We start from the raw sequence: 18,493 nt of genomic DNA on the forward strand, positions 1-18,493 counted from the left end.
CAATATCTGAAATTTCTACCACATAATCATTGGTATTTACCCTCAATGTGGACAATTTTTCAGCTTCTGAAAGCTTACAGAAGAAAATTTATTGCAGAAATGCCAGCATTACATGTTTAAAGGTGCATTCAGGAAGGTCGTCTTCCTTAGATCATAATTCCTAAAGTATTGTGAACCAATATCTGAAATTTTTACCACATTATCAGTGGGATTTACCTTCAGTATGGACAAATTTTCGACTTCTAATATTCCACAGAAGAAAGTTTATAACAAATATGACAAAAAGGTCTAAGATTTAACCTTTGTTCTTCATTTTACCTATGATAAAGCCCATCCAGTCCAATTGTTTGAACCATGCTCTGATACCACTCTGTAACAACTGTTGAAAATGGCAACAAGAAATGCTAAAAATAGAAGTGCTAAATGTAGCACTGCTATAATTAGTAGTTAGGGTACCAGTGTTGGACATAGCAACAAGGAATGAAAAATGGAAGTGCTAAAAATAGCATTGTTATAAATAGAATTCGGGATGGATTCCAATTTTAGTTAGTCCCTGAACTAAAATTGAGAAGTAAAATTTGAATTTGTTCTTAGCAGCTATTTGATTAATAATTAATTAATTCATCTTGAGTTAATTAGTTGTAGAAAATCAAACATGAAGTCTATGTGAAGACATGCAATAGTTTCTCCATTGATTGAGGAATTTATCCCTTAGTTAAAGAGATAAGGATGAGTTGTACTTTGAGCTATAATTAGTTAGCTCAGTTATCTGAGTTAAGTCCAGTTAGATTAGTTCCAACAGTTTGTGGAATTAATTGTGAGTTCAGTTAGTTAATGCTTACATGCATGTAACTGCTGCTCTCCGGATAACTGAATATTCTCTCATAAATAACTCATGCATGTCAATTCAGTCAGAGACCCAGTTGAGATCAGAGGAAGGGACAGTGTACTATCAATTGGAAGAATTTTCCTATAAAGGAAACTCATGCATGCAGAAGGAATTATCTCCTTCAGGTTTGTGCAGTTATTTCAGAGGTCAAAGCAGTGTGTGAGGGATTATTACACACAGGTGGGAGCTTGAGGACCGAGGAGAAACTGTGCAAGGAAATAGGAGGCTTGGAGGGCAGAGGAGAAGGTTTCTGAGAAGCCTTTGATTGTCTATGAGCATCACTAAGGGATTTTATTGAGATCTGGATATCTTGTGAGCTAAAGCTTTGTGTAATCCTGAGATATTTCCACTTGTATGATAATACAGAGATCGGGGTTTTTAGCTAAGGCTTTCCCCAGAGTATTCTTATGTGTTTATGTGTGATGGATTTCTCATTCTTAGTTATATGTGTTCTCTTGATCTTGCTCAATTCGATTAAGCTTCCGCAAAGTGTTGTAGAAGTAGATCTTGTATTGTGTTTTAGTATATTGCATAACCTGTTGATCTACAGTGGGAATTTCTACATGGCATCAGAGCAAAGGTGATCAAAGCAAAGAACGGTATATGAAGAAGAGAAATTGAAGTAAAAAAAAAAATGGGTCGCGAGTTTGCAGAGTAGATGTGAAAATTTTTGTGCAAAATTTTTAGAAACAAATAACAAATCTGGATTCCTTGCGAAAAAAGACCCAAATTCAAAAAAAAAAAATCAGCTGAATCGAAGTTCGGAGGAGGGAGATATCACTGATATAAAATTAGCTCTATTTCTAGAAAATTCCATTATGGCGGAAAAGATGAAACAGATTGGTGTGCTAGCCAAGAACCTGTATGCACTTGAGGTACAAGATGCATGTAAAGCCTTAAGGAGCAAGGCAAAGGTAAGAAACTTGGTGGTTGAGAGGGAGAGTAAATTACCTCTCAACATGCAGCGCCAGAAGAAGTCTCAAACAATTGCGGAGGAGCCACAATTGGTGAAGCAACTTCAGGTGGTTGTGGAGCAGCCACAACTAGAGAAGCAGAGAGGAGACCGAGTGGAGGCATCCACTCATGCAGAGACCTTCAGTAGGGGGAAATTTCGAGCCAAGTGGGTAGAGGGACCACATGCATCCATACCTACAGGTCGGAGGTGGGGCGATGTGGAGTGACAGTCCCAAGAAGGTTGGAATAGGGGCAAGATCATTAAGGTACCCAACCTCTTTGATTAGACCTTGCTACGGGAGCCCCGATGAGGAGTAGCAAGATTAGCTGAGTGGGTAGAGACAGATGCGGATGGAGCGACAGAGAGAGTGACAGTGCAGGTATCCCAAGACAATGCAGAGCTAGCAAGTTGCAACAATGCGAGAGGCACTGGAGTGTTGCACCAGTGCAGGATGGCACAAAGAGGTGTGCAACGGTGCGAGATGCATGGAGTTTTATAGCAACTCATAGGTCACAGAAGGAGCACTAGTCAGCAGCAGAGGAAGCTTCAGCATCAGAGGATGTTTCTAGCCTAGCAAAGAGGTCAATTGGGAGTTTTTTTTTGTTTCTAGAGTTATTGTAGTAACAACACTTGGGAGAAGTGTTACATGCAGAACATTCCAAAGGTTCAGGATCAAGTTCAAGTTGAATGCCTTTCTTGTTGAGAGGGAGTGTTGAAACTGGTAACAAGAAATGCTAAAAATAGCACTACTATAAATAGTAGTTCGGGTACCAGTGTTGGACATAGCAACAAGGAATGAAAAATGAAAGTGCTAAAAATAGCATTTCTATAAATAGTATTTCGGGATGGATTCCAATTTTAGTTAGTCCCTGAACTAAAATTGAGAAGTAAAATTCAAATTTGTTCTTAGCAGCTGTTTGATTAATAATTAATTAATTCATCTTGAGTTAATTAGTTGTAGAAAATCAAACATAAAGTCTATGTGAAAACATGCAACAGTTTCTCCATTGATTGAGGAATTTATCCCTTAGTTAAAGAGATAAGGATGAGTTGTACTTTGAGTTGTAATTAGTTAGCTCAATTATCTGAGTTAAATCCAATTAGATTAGTTCCAACAGTTTGTGGAATTAATTGTGAGTTCAATTAGTTAATGCTTGCATGCATGTAATTGATGCTCTCCAGATAACTGAATATTCTCACATAAATAACTCATGCATGTCAGTTCAGTCAGAGACTCAGTTGAGAGCAGAGGAAGGGACAGTGTATTATTAGTTGTAGGAATTTTCCTATAAAGGAAACTCATCCATGTAGAAGGAACTATCTCCTTCAGGTTTGTGCAGTTATTTCAGAGGTCAGAGCAGTGTGTGAGGGATTATTACACACAGGTGGGAGCTTGAGGACCGAGGAGAAACTGCGTAAGGAAATAGGAGGATTGGAGGGCAGAGGAGAAGGTTTGTGAAAAGCCTTTGACTTTCTATGAGCAGCGCTGAGGGATTATACTGAGAGCTGAATAGCTTGTGAGCTAAAGCTTTGTGTAATCTTGAGATATTTCCACTTGTATGATAATACATAGATCGGGGTTTTTAGCTAAGGCTTTCCCCAGAGTATTCATCTATGCTTATGTATGATTGATTTCTCATTCTCAATGATATGTGTTCTCTTGATCTCGCTCAATTCAATTAAGCTTCCGCAAAGTGTTGTAGAAGTAGATCTTGTATTGTGTTTTAGTATATTGCATAATCTGTTGATCTACAGTGGGAATTTCTACAACAACCTCTGGGGTAAATGTTCATATAAAAAAAAAAAACATAATAGGAACAAAAGTACAATAAACATATCAGCCATCAAAATCCATATATACATCTGTACATTTGCACATGAAAATCAAGGGAATGAATTTTTTCGTTAATAAATGCAATGAACCAACCGGAGATGGGACTACCATGTTCCACCCAACGATAGATTGGCTAAGCCAAGTCTCTCTTCAGCCAATCACCCCTGTGCCATATTCCAAGCATGAATGTGGAATCTCATAGAACACATCAAAACTCATGCAGGCCTTCCAGAGGCCACCCACCTCAACCCATCAAACAGTGATTTCACCTCACAGTCGGACATCACCAAAAACCATCATCAAATTGATCTCCATCCAAGCCTTCCAGGGCTTCCAGAGTGTTTGTCCAACCAAGGCTTCCAGAACTAGTAACTCAACCCACAGCTTATACAAGGCTTCCAGAGCGTTTTTCCAACCAACGCTTCCAGAACTAGTAACTCAACCCACAACTTATACAGGGCTTCCAGAGCATTTTTCCAACCAAGGCTTCCAGGACTATTAACTCAACCCATCAAGGGCTTCTAGAGCATTTTCCATCTAGGGCTTCCAGGACTAGTAACTCAACCTAAGTTGTTACAGGGCTTCCAAAGCATTTGTTCAACCAGGGCTTCTAGGACTAGTAAGTCAACCCAAGCTGTTACAGGGCTTCCGGAGTGTTTGTTCAACCAGGGCTTCCAGGACTAATAACTCAACCCAAGCTAAGGAAACATGAGAACCAACTAAAACAAAGTAATGAAAGTAAACCCACAATCACCATGGCTATCCAAGAAATGGCAACGCTAGGCAACCCATTATCGATCCAGGAAATCCTCCAAATGATAGATCACAACCAAGAAACCACATGCATGTGCCATGCATGTCAAAACTAGTGAATAAATCATACATGCAACTCGATACGTGTAAGTAAATCTGATGTAGTTGTTAATGTCGATGCCTTCTCGCACTTTCATGTTCTTCCTTTGCCTTCTTGCTCCAAGAATCCAAGTACGCCACACCCTCCAAGAGTGCTCCAAGAAAATTCTAAGTATCCAAGAGTATGAGAGAGAGAGAGAGAGAATAATGAGAGAGCTCCAAAACTGAACTCACCAAGTCTTGCCCACTGGTCGTCATAAGCCTTTTTATTAATGAGGCCTCTATTTTATTCATTTTCCATTATTTTCCTTCAATTTCCTCCTCACATGCAACCTGTGACATTTCACCTACTTTTTCTCCTAATTGCCATTATTTTCATAAATAAATGTGCCAAAATACCTTTTTTCCTCTTTATTGCCTTAGCCATTGCCTTTACCAATTTCTTTAATCATAAACAACCAAATGAACACCCACTATGATGTCCTACCCACCATTCAGCTTGGAATATGTGTCCCATCATCCATGGTATTTATATATTTTTACATGGAATTTTCACTGGGGTTGTTACAAAGTTGTTAGTTGTAGTCCATGCCATCAATAAATTTAGGCATTATATTACTGGTTATGAAACCTTTGTGCACATCGATCACTTTTCTATTACATTTCTCATGAATAAAACTACTACGCATGGTAGAGTTATGAGATGGTTGCTTTTACTTCATGATTTTAACATTATTGTGGTTGACACGCTTGGATGAGATAACTCAGTTGAAAACTTCTTGTTTAGAATGAATAATCCATAAGATGTTGCTCCAGTCCAAGATGATTTTCCTGATGAGAATTTATTTTCCATCTCCACTTATACTCCTTAGTTTGTTGATGTGGCTAATTACCTAGTGTTAGACATGCTGCCCCAAAACATATCTGCTAGGGAGAAACACAAGATTGTTTAATTGAGTTTCAATTATTCTTGGATTGAAGGTGATTTGTACCACATTGGACCTCATCTAATTATGAGAACATGGGTGTGAGAAGATAAAATATATGATGTTTTGAAATCTTGTCACAATGAGTCATGTGGTGGTCATTTTTCTGATAAACAACAACTTACAAAGTGTTGCATTAGGGCTATTACTAGCCCACCCTTTTTAAATATGCTAAAAAGTTTATTACTAGTTGTGATGCTTCCCAAAGAATGGGAAAACTAGTCCCAACTGATGAGATGCCACTTCAGACTCAGGTATCAATTGAACCTTTTGAAAAATGGGCATTGGATTTCATAGGACCTATTTCTCCTATGTATTGGAAGATGAGGTACATTCTAGTATGCACCGATTATGTGACAAAATGGGTAGAGGCTAAAGTCTTATATACTGCTAGTAAAAAATTTGTTGTTGATTTTCTTTTTGAAGACACATTTACTCATTTTGCGCATACCTAGATAAATTGTAACTAATCACAGGACCTAATTTACGTCCAAGCTAGTAAAATCTATCACTGAATAGTACTAGATTAAGCACCACAAGTCTACATCGTACCATCACCAAGCTAATGGTCAGGTAAAATCACCAGTAAGGTACTAGAAGATATTCTTACTAAAACAATTCAACTGCATCATAAAGACAGGGTTGACAAATTACCAAAAGCACTATGGGCCTACTGAATAACTTGGATAATTGTGACTGGATATACTCCCTATGAATTGGTTTATGGGAAGCAAGTATTGCTACCAATCGAATTTTAGGTAAAGACCTTTAGGACAACTGTTCAATTAGGGATGGATTTGAATGAAGCTTAGAAACAAAGAGTACTTCAGCTGAATGAACTTGATGAGATCAGGTAGGATGCTCTCCAAAATACTATGTTGGTATAAGATCGAAGGGCTCATTGGCATGATAAATATATAAAAGGGAATACCTTTCAGTCGAGATACTGAGCATTGTTGTATAATAATAAATTCAAGCACTTCAAAGGGAAATTTTCAACTAGATGGTTGGGGCCCTATGAAGTTGAAACAATTTCTGACAATGGCTTGGTTAAAATTAAGACCATTGACGATGATCATACTTCCTTTTTTGTAAATGGACACAGACTGAAGGTTTATCGTCAACCACTTTCCAAGGAAGAATTTCTACAAACTGTTATGCAAAATCCTTAGATGAATTTGATTGGTAAAGAGGATAATAGTGGGCTTATTTATGTTTTCCTCCTTAAGCTCACATAGAATAAAGAAGAAATCTATTGAGTGTAAGTTTATTCCTTTATCCAGACTTGATGGACTATTTATAGAAAAGGACACCCCCTGGAGTCTCCTTTGAGTGTTTTCAGACTTTCTAATATTGAAATACTCTGAGCATAAAACTGACCCCTTATTTATGTTTTCCTCCTTAAGCTCACATAGAATAAATAGGAAATCTATCGAGTGTAAGTTTATTCCTTTATCCAGACTTGATGGATTATTTACAGAAAAGGACACCCCCTGGAGTCTCCTTTGAGTGTTTTCAAACTTTCTAATATTGAAATACTCCGAGCATTAAATTGACCCAGACTCGTTAAATTTAAATGGGACAATACTAATTAGGGATCTACCAAGTATAGAATTATTCTTTTCTATGCTTGGTAGAATAATTATGGAAAGGAAACCCCCTAGGGTCTCCTTTGAGTATTTTTATACTCTTTAAATTTCAATACTTCAAACATTAAACTGACCCAGGCTTGTTAAATTTAAATGGGACAGTGGTAGTTAAGGATCTACAAAGTATAGAATTATTCTTTTTCGGGCTTGGTATAATAATTACAAAAAGAAAACATTTGGTGTCTTCTTTGGCATACTAACCAGGCAATAGTTGTTCAAGGACTGGTTTAAAATCCATGGGATAAGAGTTTAAGAACTCATATTGAAGTAGAAAATTTTTATGTCAACTAAAATTCTTAGTTGTTGTTCAATTTTATTTTTTTAATAGTTCCAAGCTAAAGATTGATGTAATTCTAAAAAATTTCTACTGCACAAAGACATGTTTCAATGTTCCAGTCTTAAGCTCAGTTCCAGTTTTAGCTGGAGATCATAAAGTTCAACTCCAATATTTTTACACTCAGTCCAGTATCGAACCAACTTGCAACACGAAATCAATTCCAGTATTTCAACACTTAATTCAATACTAATCCAATGCATTGACGTTTTAAGTATTGAACCAATTCAATACTATAGCTCTTAATATCTATGTTTGTATCAATTCGTTTAGCATCAGGTTCAACATTTGAAAAGCTCTAGTATTTAATTTTAATACTAATGTTGGGGGTATCTCATAACTCGTTGTTTTTTAATTCCTAGCTACCATTATACAACCAAGCAAAGGCACAAACTAACTTTTCATTTATTTCGGTTAATACAAGGGATGTGGGTAATTGAGTCTAAGTAGTGGTTTTTAACCTCCATACATGAAAATAATGTTAGACGCTATAAAATTACCTTTGTCGATTATGATGTTGAAAATAAGTTTTGAGTTCTTATCCCTTTACCCTTTAGTTGGCTATGATTACCCCTTTTCATTATTATGGGCATGTCTGTACCCGCGCCCATGATTATAACAATACATATGCTTATCATGATTCATAGAGGACACAACCACCCTTTTCTTTTTATCTCTATTTACCTATCCTCGATTTTATAAGAAACTGAGTAAAAGTCTCTCTATTATTAGTTACATAATTTCCCTATGGTTCTTTCTCAATCCCTCGATAGCTCTGAAATACTTTCGTTGCTAGCATGGGGGTGGATATAGTGATACCATAGAATTTGAGACATGCAAGGCCAAGTTTGAAGAACAGGGGCAAATATCCTTTTAAAATTGTTTCAGGGCTACAGTGATCGAGTTGTTATGTAGTTCATGCGAAAGTTTAATAGCAAGACTATAAAAATTACGGAGATTGAAATAGATCTCGTAGACACACTGATGGTTGAATTTACTCGGTTAGCTTTGAGCGGTGATAAATATTTTAAAGGGTTTCCAATAGATTGGAAGAAATGTGAGAAATTTCTCAAGCCAAAGCATAAAAATATTGATTGGACCAGGGGTATTCCCAAAAGCTACATTGCAGAAGAGTGTTGGATGATGTTAACAACATTACAAAGGTTTCTAACCTACTAAGGACAGTATGCAGTCTCTTTTCTGTATCATATGTGATCTAGGATCCTTCGGGAACCAGAATCATCCAAGATCTTTTACTTCTGTGATGTTTTTATAATTTCATTTAAACGAGCATAAAACAACACATATGCATACTTAAGCAAGAAGAAACATGACAACGGTCAGCAAGTCAAAATGCGAGCATTTGATAACGGAGTTTGTCTAGTGTGCACTATGTCTCCGGGCCCGATGTCCAGGTGGTATTGGCCACTTCATATAATGCTGGAAATGATGATGATGTACATGGAAAAAAATTTGTCATAGCAAGGTCATATTCCCTCAAATAAGAGTGGCTTGTCTCTCCACGAGACATTCCGCTTACAGGAATTCTCACTCAAGAAGGCTTCCTCTCAGCATGACAAACTAAAATGATCTCGCACAATGTGGAAATGAGCATCCCTTCAACATAGTTACATAGGGATCTCCACAAAAATACATAACATGACAAGCTAAATACATTTGACATAATGTGGCAAACTAGATCCCACAACATAAAATCAAACAAGGATCTCAAAACGTAATACATCATCTCAGTAATTATGAAGGAAAACATGACATGACTAATTCATGTACCTTCAACTCTGAAGTTGGCCGAAAAATGGAAGCTCAGCTGTAAAAACTAACTACACCACTAAATTTCTATCATTGAGAAGTGTAAAATCAACTAGCCATTTGTCAAATTCCGACATCGTCAAAATCTGGGCCTGTAGGAATCTTTTAGATTTCCCATGATTCTCTAAAGATTGTGTTCTTTGGGCTAACTAGAGATCTGCAACTCAAATCACAAATATTATCTCGCCATCATTATCCTTGTGAGATTCGGAGACTTTTGAGTATAAAGTTGGTTGCATTCTAACTCTGGCGAATTTTAGTCTCCAAGGAATCTGGAAGATTCCCTCAAGGTTCTTCAAAGATTCTGCTCTGCTGGGAATATGAAAATATGTTACTCAGGTGGTGATTCTGATTCCACCATTTTGTTCCCTGCAAAATTCTGGTTAAAATAACTGTAAACTTCATATCATTCTAACAAAATGAAAATTTACCTCCCCAAAGAATCTTTCAGGCATCAAGGAAAATTCTTTGCAAAAGATTCTCTGTCTTGGACTGTGTGCCACCATGGTTCCACCTCTATGGACTGTGTCATGGTTCCGCCTCAAAATTCGATCATAATTCCATCTTGTTCTGCCATCTCCCAATTCCGACCTCCATACTCTATTCACGTTCCACTCCGTTGCCTCCTCTGCGCTCTGCAGAAATGAGGTTTTATGTACAACGGGTGGCAGATTTGTCAAGGTGTGGCCACTTGGACCGTTGGCAACACCTGGCGAGTTGTGTGGAGGCGGCTTGGGTTCCAACCCCACCCGCTCCATTTTCATACAAAGGTGGTTGTGTTATGCTTTAAGTTTAATATGGTTTGTGTTTTGTATGCACGTTTTGCGGGGCCAACCCCATCAATGATATATATCATATGGCCATTGTGGGGTGGCGGGGTTGGTGGCCCACCACCCCATAAATTTAATTTATTTATTTTTTTTAAATAAACTTAATTTATTTTTTTTAACTTTGTCGAATGTAAGGCTCATTGGGCGTTTTAAAGAGGCAACAATTTCGCCCGCCTGGTGGCTGGATTCCGGTGATCGTTGCGGGTGCAATTTGTAGGTCCATTAACCCTGCCACTTGGCCAAGTCAACCCTGAACTTTGAATTTCTCTAACTTCTTCATACGAGCTCAGATTTGAGTGTCATTCACACCGTTGGAATCAGGGTGACGAGCACTTCAATCTGGTGTTGGTTTGAGAGCAATATGACCACTTTCAATTTTGACCATCTTTGAGCCCTCTTGGACTTCTAAACATGTCTAGAGCCACCTAGATCAATCCTCCCCATTAAGGAGCTTTTGGTCCTCCAAAAGCATGAAATTAATCTGCAACTTTGTACATTGTCTATACCTCAAGTGTCCTGATATTTCACCCTTCCTTCTCCTTCACCTTGGTTCTTCGGAGCCATAAGAAATGAGCTAACACTTGCATCCTCTACAAACCTATATTACATTTATGCAAATTACATGCTTAATTTACATGACAAACTAATGACCCAAGCATCCCATACTTGCCACGATTTTATAACACATACTCTGTGGTCAAGTTTACATCAAAATGGAAATAATACCCCAGCTATGAAAATAAGGCCAGAATATCATTGTTGCTTCAACAAGTGATGGAAAACAGATCATCACTTTTACAATGTAAATTGCAACAAATGATTTAAAAAAATGCGGCCATGGCATGCTAACACATCTAAAAAAACCATCTAGAAAAACCATGGCTCTTTGATGACCACTTTTGTCGCAATGACTACAATGAGTCTTCTTCCTCCAGACTTGCTTTACCTTTTTCTTTCCCTGATGTGGAGAAGGCCTTTCATGCCTCATCCTCTTTCGTGTTTCCATTTTCTTCCAACACTCATCAAGCAAATGGTTATGTAAACCACAAAAACTACATGTTTTTTGATGCCATGATTTACGTTCATAATTAACAACATGATTGTAATCTTAATGAACATTAGAATACTGAGACTTGTTATGGCGATGAGAGCTTGGCTCAGCTCTTTCTCTGCAATGTGCACTGCCATGGGATGATGGTGATGTGTTCCCATCATTCTCTTTCCTCAACGATTTCAACGATGCCATGGAAGCTTCTGACACCTTTGAGAATTCTCCTTCGGTGTATCCCAAACCTGCGAATTGAGGTCTCTGCACAACCTCCAATGGCTGAGTTATGCCTTGGCCATTAACACCAAGTCCTCCTCCTTTGTACCCCATCTTGGTAAGGAGTCTCATGCCAGTTCCTGTAACTGGTATCTCGATATTCCCAACAGAAATAATATCATGTGAAGATGAAAATGAAGAATGATCACAACTGTTTACCTCAGATGTCAATTTCGAAACAAGTGATGAGGGCTTTTCTAAGCCTTTATCCCGCCTCAACTCCTCCAAGGTATTTTCTGTGGCTTGTATCTGAAGTTGCAGTCTCTACTTCTCCTCTTTCTCTTCTTGTATAAGCCTCCTTAATTCAGCATGCTCTGCTTGAAGGCTTTGGTTGTTTCGCTTCAAATCTTCCAAGGTTTCTTCTGCGGCTTGCAACTGAAGCTGCAATTGATGTTTCTTCTCTTTCTCTTCTCATAGAAGCATCTTCAATTCAGCGTTATCTGCTTGAAGGCTCTGGTTGATCCCCTCATTTGAATGATGAGAAGATGATGAAAGCAATGAATGTACACTGGAAGGTGTGGATGGAGCATCATTCTCTGCTCTTTCTTTCTCCTCTTCCTCTATTCTCTTCTCATAAGCTTCATACAACATGTCTGCAATTTTTGACATCCTGAGCATGGCTTCGTACATGTCTTTTTCATCATCCATCACTGCATGTTCAATCATTGTTCACGCTTGCAATTCACATCAACGAGAAGACCTCTCTAATACCAAACTTTATCTAGGATCCTTTGGGAACCATAATCAACCAAGATATTTTAATTTTGTGATGTTGTTAGAATTTCATTTAAAAGAGCATAAAAGAACACAAATGCATGATTAAGCAAGAGGAAACATGACAACAATAAGCAAGTCAAAACATGAGACATTTGATAATGGATTTCGTCCAGTGTGGACTACATCTCCGGACCCAGTGTCAAGGTAGTGTTGGCCGCTTCATATAATGCTGGAAATGATGATGATGTACATGGACAACACTTTGCCATATCAAGGTCATATGCCCTCAAACAAGAGTGGCTTGTCTCTCCACGAGACTATTCGCTTACAGTAATTCTCACTCAAGAAGCCTTCCTCTTAGCATAAAAACTAAAATGATCTCACACATTGTGGCAATGAGTGTCCCTTCAACATAGTTACATACGGATCTCCATAACAATACATAGCATGACAAGCTAAATACATCTCACATAATGTGGAAAAATCGAACCCACAACATAACATCAAACAAGGATCTCAAAACATAATACATCATCTCAACAATTATGAAGGAAAACTTGACATGATTAATTCATGTACCTTCACCTCTGAAGTTGGTCGAAAAATGGAAGGCTAGGCTACAAAACCTGATTGCACCATTGAATTTCTGTCATCAAGAGGTGTAAAATCAACTATCCATTTGTCAAATTCCAATACCGTCAAAATCTGGGCCTGTAGGAATCTTTTAGATTCCCCGTGATTCTCAAAAGATTTTGTTCTCTGGGCTGATTGGAGATCTATAACTCATATCACAAGTATTATCTCGCCATCATGATCCTTGTGAGATTTTGAGACTTTTTAGTATAAAGTTGGTTGCATTTTGAGTTTGGCGAATTTCAGCCTCCAAGGAATCTCGAGATTCCATCAAGGTTCTTCAAAGATTCTTCTCTGTTGGGAATCTACAAATCTGCTGCTTAGATGGTGATTCTGATTTCACTATTGCATTCCCTATGAAATTCCGGTTAAAATGACTGTAAACTTCATATCATTCTGACAAAATGGAAATTTACCTCCCAATAGAATCTTGTAGGCATCAAGGAATATTCTCTACAAAAGATTCTCTGTCTTGGAATGTGTGCCATCATGGTTCCGCCTCTGTCGACTGTGTCATGGTTTCGCCTCGAAATTTGTTCACAAGTTCTTCTCATTCCACCAGCTCCGGGTTTCGGCCTCCATGCTCCGTTCACGTTCCACTCCATTGCCTCCTCTGTGCTCTGTGAGAATGAGATTTTATGTACAATGGATGGCAGATTTGTCAAGGCGTGGCCACTTGGGCTATTGGGAAATCTTGGCGGCTTGTGTGGAGTCAAGTCGGGTTCCAACCCCGCCCGCTCCATTTTCATACAAAGGTGGTTGCATTATATTTTAAGTTTAATGTGGTTTGTGTTTTGTATGCACGTTTTGTGGGGTCACCCGTTGGGGGCCTGCCCACATGGGCTAGGTGGGTTCAACCCTCGTCGGCCCCATAAATGATATATATCATACGGTTTTTGGGGGTGTTAGTGTCAGTATTGTTAGCCTATCACCTGGATCAAAAATTATTTTACCATGTTTTTTCGGGCTTTCACCATCAAATTTTTCTGTTACTAGGTTTACACAGTAAATTTGGTCATTGTGTGGTCAATCTAAAGATGAAGTCATCGTTTGAAAATTCGTTCATGCTGGTTGTCTATCACACTTTATGAAGGTTTCACAATGAAAATGGGTAAGTCATCATCATCATTCCATTAGGTCTTAGGTCATCCATTAGGTCACTAGGACCTCCAAGGTCCATCATTTCTATAAAAAAAAACAGCAATAAGTCAAACATGACAAAGCAACTGTTGAAGAATTGATCATGATTATCCACACACTCCTCATATTCTCATGATATCAAAGGTTTCAAAAAAAGAAGCTCCAGCACTCAAGAAAGCAAAAGCACATTTGCAATGGTAAAGGTAAAATTTGTCTTCATAAAGTGAAAATCAGTTCCTAAGGGAGGGTGAGTTTCTTTTCCTTTTGAAAAAGTAAGGAAATTTTCCCTATATAAACTCAAAAAGCCCCATAACTCTTTCATTCATATCCTATTTACTTTTTACCATCAATATATCTCACCCAAGAAAGAAAAAAACTTGTTTTCCTAGGAGAAAATAGCAAAAATTTGAAGGCGTTGTGCGTAGAAACATTGCGTTGCACTTAAGAGACAGGTATTGCGCTTCTGCAAACTGTGTTGCGCTTTGGCACTGCGCGTAGGAACACTACACTGCATGTAGGAACACTATGCTACGCGCAGGATAGAGTGCCCCGAAGCTCACCAAAATTCTCCCAAACTTCAAATTTTCACTTGCAAGCTTGGTTTAATTGTCTTCTAAGCTAAGGAACAAGTAAGTACACCATCACCCTCTATCTTTTTCTTTCCCAATTTCATTCCATGTCAATAAATCTTCAAGTTAGGGATTGTAGAAAATTTTGCATGGGAAATGTTAGGGTGAAAATGGCCCTCATAATTTTTTATCTCCAAAACATGTAAAATGATATCCTACACCTGCATACATGTTTGATGAGTCATTTTGACCAGTTCATCCACCTCAAAACAAAGTTTAAACACTAAAAAAGAAAAACCCTAGCTCATTCCAAGAGTTTTTTTTTAGAAAATTTTATCATGAACCCTCTTGGTCTCACTTGCAAGCAAAAACATCTTTTCACTATTTTCTTCACTCATTTTCATTAAATTTCAAAGTCATCTCACCTTTCTTAAGACCCCTCCCATCATTTTGTCAAAATCTCCTACATATCACTTCATTTCCATTCACACCTCACATCTTATTTTCACTTCCTACTGCTAGGAATTTGTGCCATCATGGAGGCAAAATCTTCGCTAGAAATAAAGAGACAACACAAAGGAGGGAGGATTCTCAGATATGAACCATCAAACTACAACACAATTAACTCCTATCCTTTCATCAAACAGTGCTTTGAGGATGTTCACTGCTTGGAATTTTGCAAAAGGGTAAGTGAGGCAGGGTTTTATGAGCAACTAACCGATTGGGTAGCAACACAACTGGAAGGAGAGACTGTTGTCATTGCTGGTATTGAGTTTAGTTTCTCAGTGGCCTCCATCTCAATAGCAACTGGCTTACCAAACAATGGTGAATATTGGTTCAAAGGAATGAGTCTAGATCTTGAAAACTACAAGCCTTTCCTAAAGACACCATACAGAGATACACATACTCACCTCATGCCTTTCAGATATTTACTCGAGAAATATGCCCCTTTAATGAAAACTATCATGAGGTTCTTTACTTGTGAAGGTAGATTCTCCAGGTTGTATGCCTATCATATTTGCCTCTTGATGCACTTCACATCTCAAAAGCCACTCAACATGTGTAATTACCTATTCAGGAGCATTTCAAAAATGTCTGAAAAGATACAATTAAAGGACAAAGAGCACTCCCCAAGCTTGTTCCATCATAGTCTCATCAAAACCATTGTCCTTCACTAGCTGGCAGAGAGAGGTATGGCTTGGGAAGCCTTTTTAGAAGCAGCTTTAAAATGGCATGAGGAAAATGCAGCATCTCAGTTTCCAAGTGCACCAAAACAACAAACAGAGATGGGGTCATCTAGCAAAACAGTGGAGAAGACTCAGCTACCCAAACCTGAGGTGACCAAAGTGTATAAGAAAGGGCAGAGGCTTGTGTTTTCTTCTCACAAAGAGAAAGGGGCCAAGCCTTCTTCATCGACAAAATAGGGATCGACAGCAAAGGATAAAGAGACAGTTGAGCACGAGTTTGAGCTTATTGATTTAGAGGTGGAAGATCAGACTTCAATCATGAGATAGACTATCAGGGACAAGGACTACCAAATCAAGGAGTTGGCAATAAATCTGGAAAGGGCAAAGTATGTTATATCATTCCTTGAATAGGAAAACAATCAACTCAAAGCAAAGGAGTTGATCCTAGAAAAGGAAAAAACCAAGTTAATGCAGAAAATTGGCAAAGGTAAGGAGATTGTGACATCAAGCGAGCCTGAAGCATCAGAGGTGAGAGGAAAAAGGAAAAGACCAAGGACAAGAGGCCTCAAGAAAGCTTTGCAAGAGGAACAAGAACAAATTTTTCTTAATGAAGACCTTGACCTAGAAGAAAGGATTGCCCTAGAGGTTCATAAAGATAAATAATATTGGCTTAATAGGGTGAATTAACACTTGTAGAAGCTCCTTGACAAGGCAAATGGAGACAATCAATTGCTCAGACACATGGCGCATCACTATCAACCTCAAAACATGATCGCCAATGTCAAGGTAAAACAACTTGAAAATAAGCTCAAGGAGGACAAGAAAGACCAAAAGGATGAGGGAAACCTGGAGATGCTTGCTGAAGCACCCATTAAGCTATAAAAAACCTATCTTTACACCTTCCCTCCAATTTTGAGAAAATTCTGAGCATTTTGATTTTTTTGAGAATTTTTGGTCTAAGTTCAGAAATTCAACTGCAAGGCGCTGCGCTTTTTTCTTAGGCCTCCATTTGAGGAAAGGTCTACATTTTTGGAAAGGTCTTGAAATCCTCTAAAAGCCCATTTCCCCATATTTTGCAGATGTGGCTTAGTTTTTGAGAAAAATGCAAAAAATGGCAAAAAACTAGCATTCTGGACCATTTGTTGACAGGCGTTGCGCTTCTAGAGCGACCTTTGGAGAATGGATTTTTGAAGATCTTACCATGATCAAAATTCAGAAATTAAAACTGTTCTGGAAACTAGACTAGAAGGTCTAGTTGACCGTTCTCTCAGATTTTCATTTTGACCCTTGGAAGGCACCTAAAAATTAGCTCAAAGTCAGCGCTACGCTTCTGCACTTTCTGTGTTTTCTATTTGGAAAATTTCACTATGTAAAATTTCTAGTTTTTAGTCTAACTTGGTCAAAGTCAAGATTCTCTATGTAATTGAACTAGTTACGAGGATAGGTGATGTAGGCATGAATAAATGTACATCATAGGTTTTTTTTATGTTTATTATGCCTCATAAAAGAAGCAAACTCCTAAACAAACTCTTCATGGAGTGATTGAGTTGCACCTTCTCACTCTCACCTATTGGTTGAGAGAATCTTGGAGTCAGTTCGTCCACCAAGGGATTCGACTCCTAAAGGTGGGTAAGTGGTCTAAGAGAGTCTATAAGTATCATTTCACTTCAGGAGAATAGGGTTGAACTTTTGTGAAGGATGCTTGCATTGTAATCATCTTTTAGCTAATATAGATACAGGTTGCAGTTATTTTCAAGGAACTCTAGCCCAGTGAGTTCATGGTGGTTGTACTTCATTATTTTTATTTTCTCATGGTCTAAACATATTTATCTACATTCTACCTCTTCTTTCTATGAATTCCTTGTGATAAAATACTCAGAACTCTTGTTTTTCAAGCTCTGTTATCTGGTTTTCATAGTTATGTGTTTTGTATTCCTAAGCTAATGAAATCATGTTTATTTATGCTCATTAGTTTCTTCCATACTATATCCTCTATACTACACTGGAAAATACTCAAATTACACCATGGCTTCTTATATCTAGCTCTTCCATACTATATCCTCTATACTACACAGGAAAATACTCAAATTACACCATGTATTCTTATATCTATCTCCTTCTTATGTTTTCTCCTGCAGTCCCACAGCCTAGACCTACTTGTGGCTCCAAACCCTCAATTCAGCAAATCCTTAAAAAAACCAAATTTTCACAAACAAATACACACATCTAGCCTAAAATTCATTTGCTTTAAAGTCATATCACTGATAAGAGACTTAGAGAGATCCCTCTCATGCTCAGTACGGCTAGCTACTGAGTTGAAGTCGTTTGAGGTTACCCTTCTTGATTTCCTTTTCAGCCTAGAAGATTGTAATGACTAACAGGGGGGTGGTGGGGTTGGTGGCCCACCAACCCATAAATTTGATTTTTTTTTTAATAAACATAATATTTTTTTAACTTTGTCGAATTTAAGGCTCATTGGGTGTTTTAAAGAGGAAACAATTTCTCCCACTCGGTGGCCAGATTCTGGTGATCGTTGTCGGTGCAATTTGAAGGTCCATTAACCGTGCCACTTGACCAAGTCAACCCTAAAATTTGACTTTCTCTAAATTCTTCATACAATCTCAAATTTGAGTGTCGTTCACATCATTGGGATCAGGGCGACGAGCACTTCAATCTGGTGTTGGTTTGAGAGAAATATGACCACTTTGAATTTTGACCATTTCTGAGCCCTCTTGGATTTCTACACGTGTCTGGAGCCACCTAG

Source organism: Pinus tabuliformis, chromosome J (genome assembly GCF_031772625.1).
Source record: "Pinus tabuliformis cultivar Carrire ecotype Pingquan chromosome J, CPIR1, whole genome shotgun sequence".
Lineage (NCBI taxonomy): Eukaryota > Viridiplantae > Streptophyta > Pinopsida > Pinales > Pinaceae > Pinus > Pinus tabuliformis.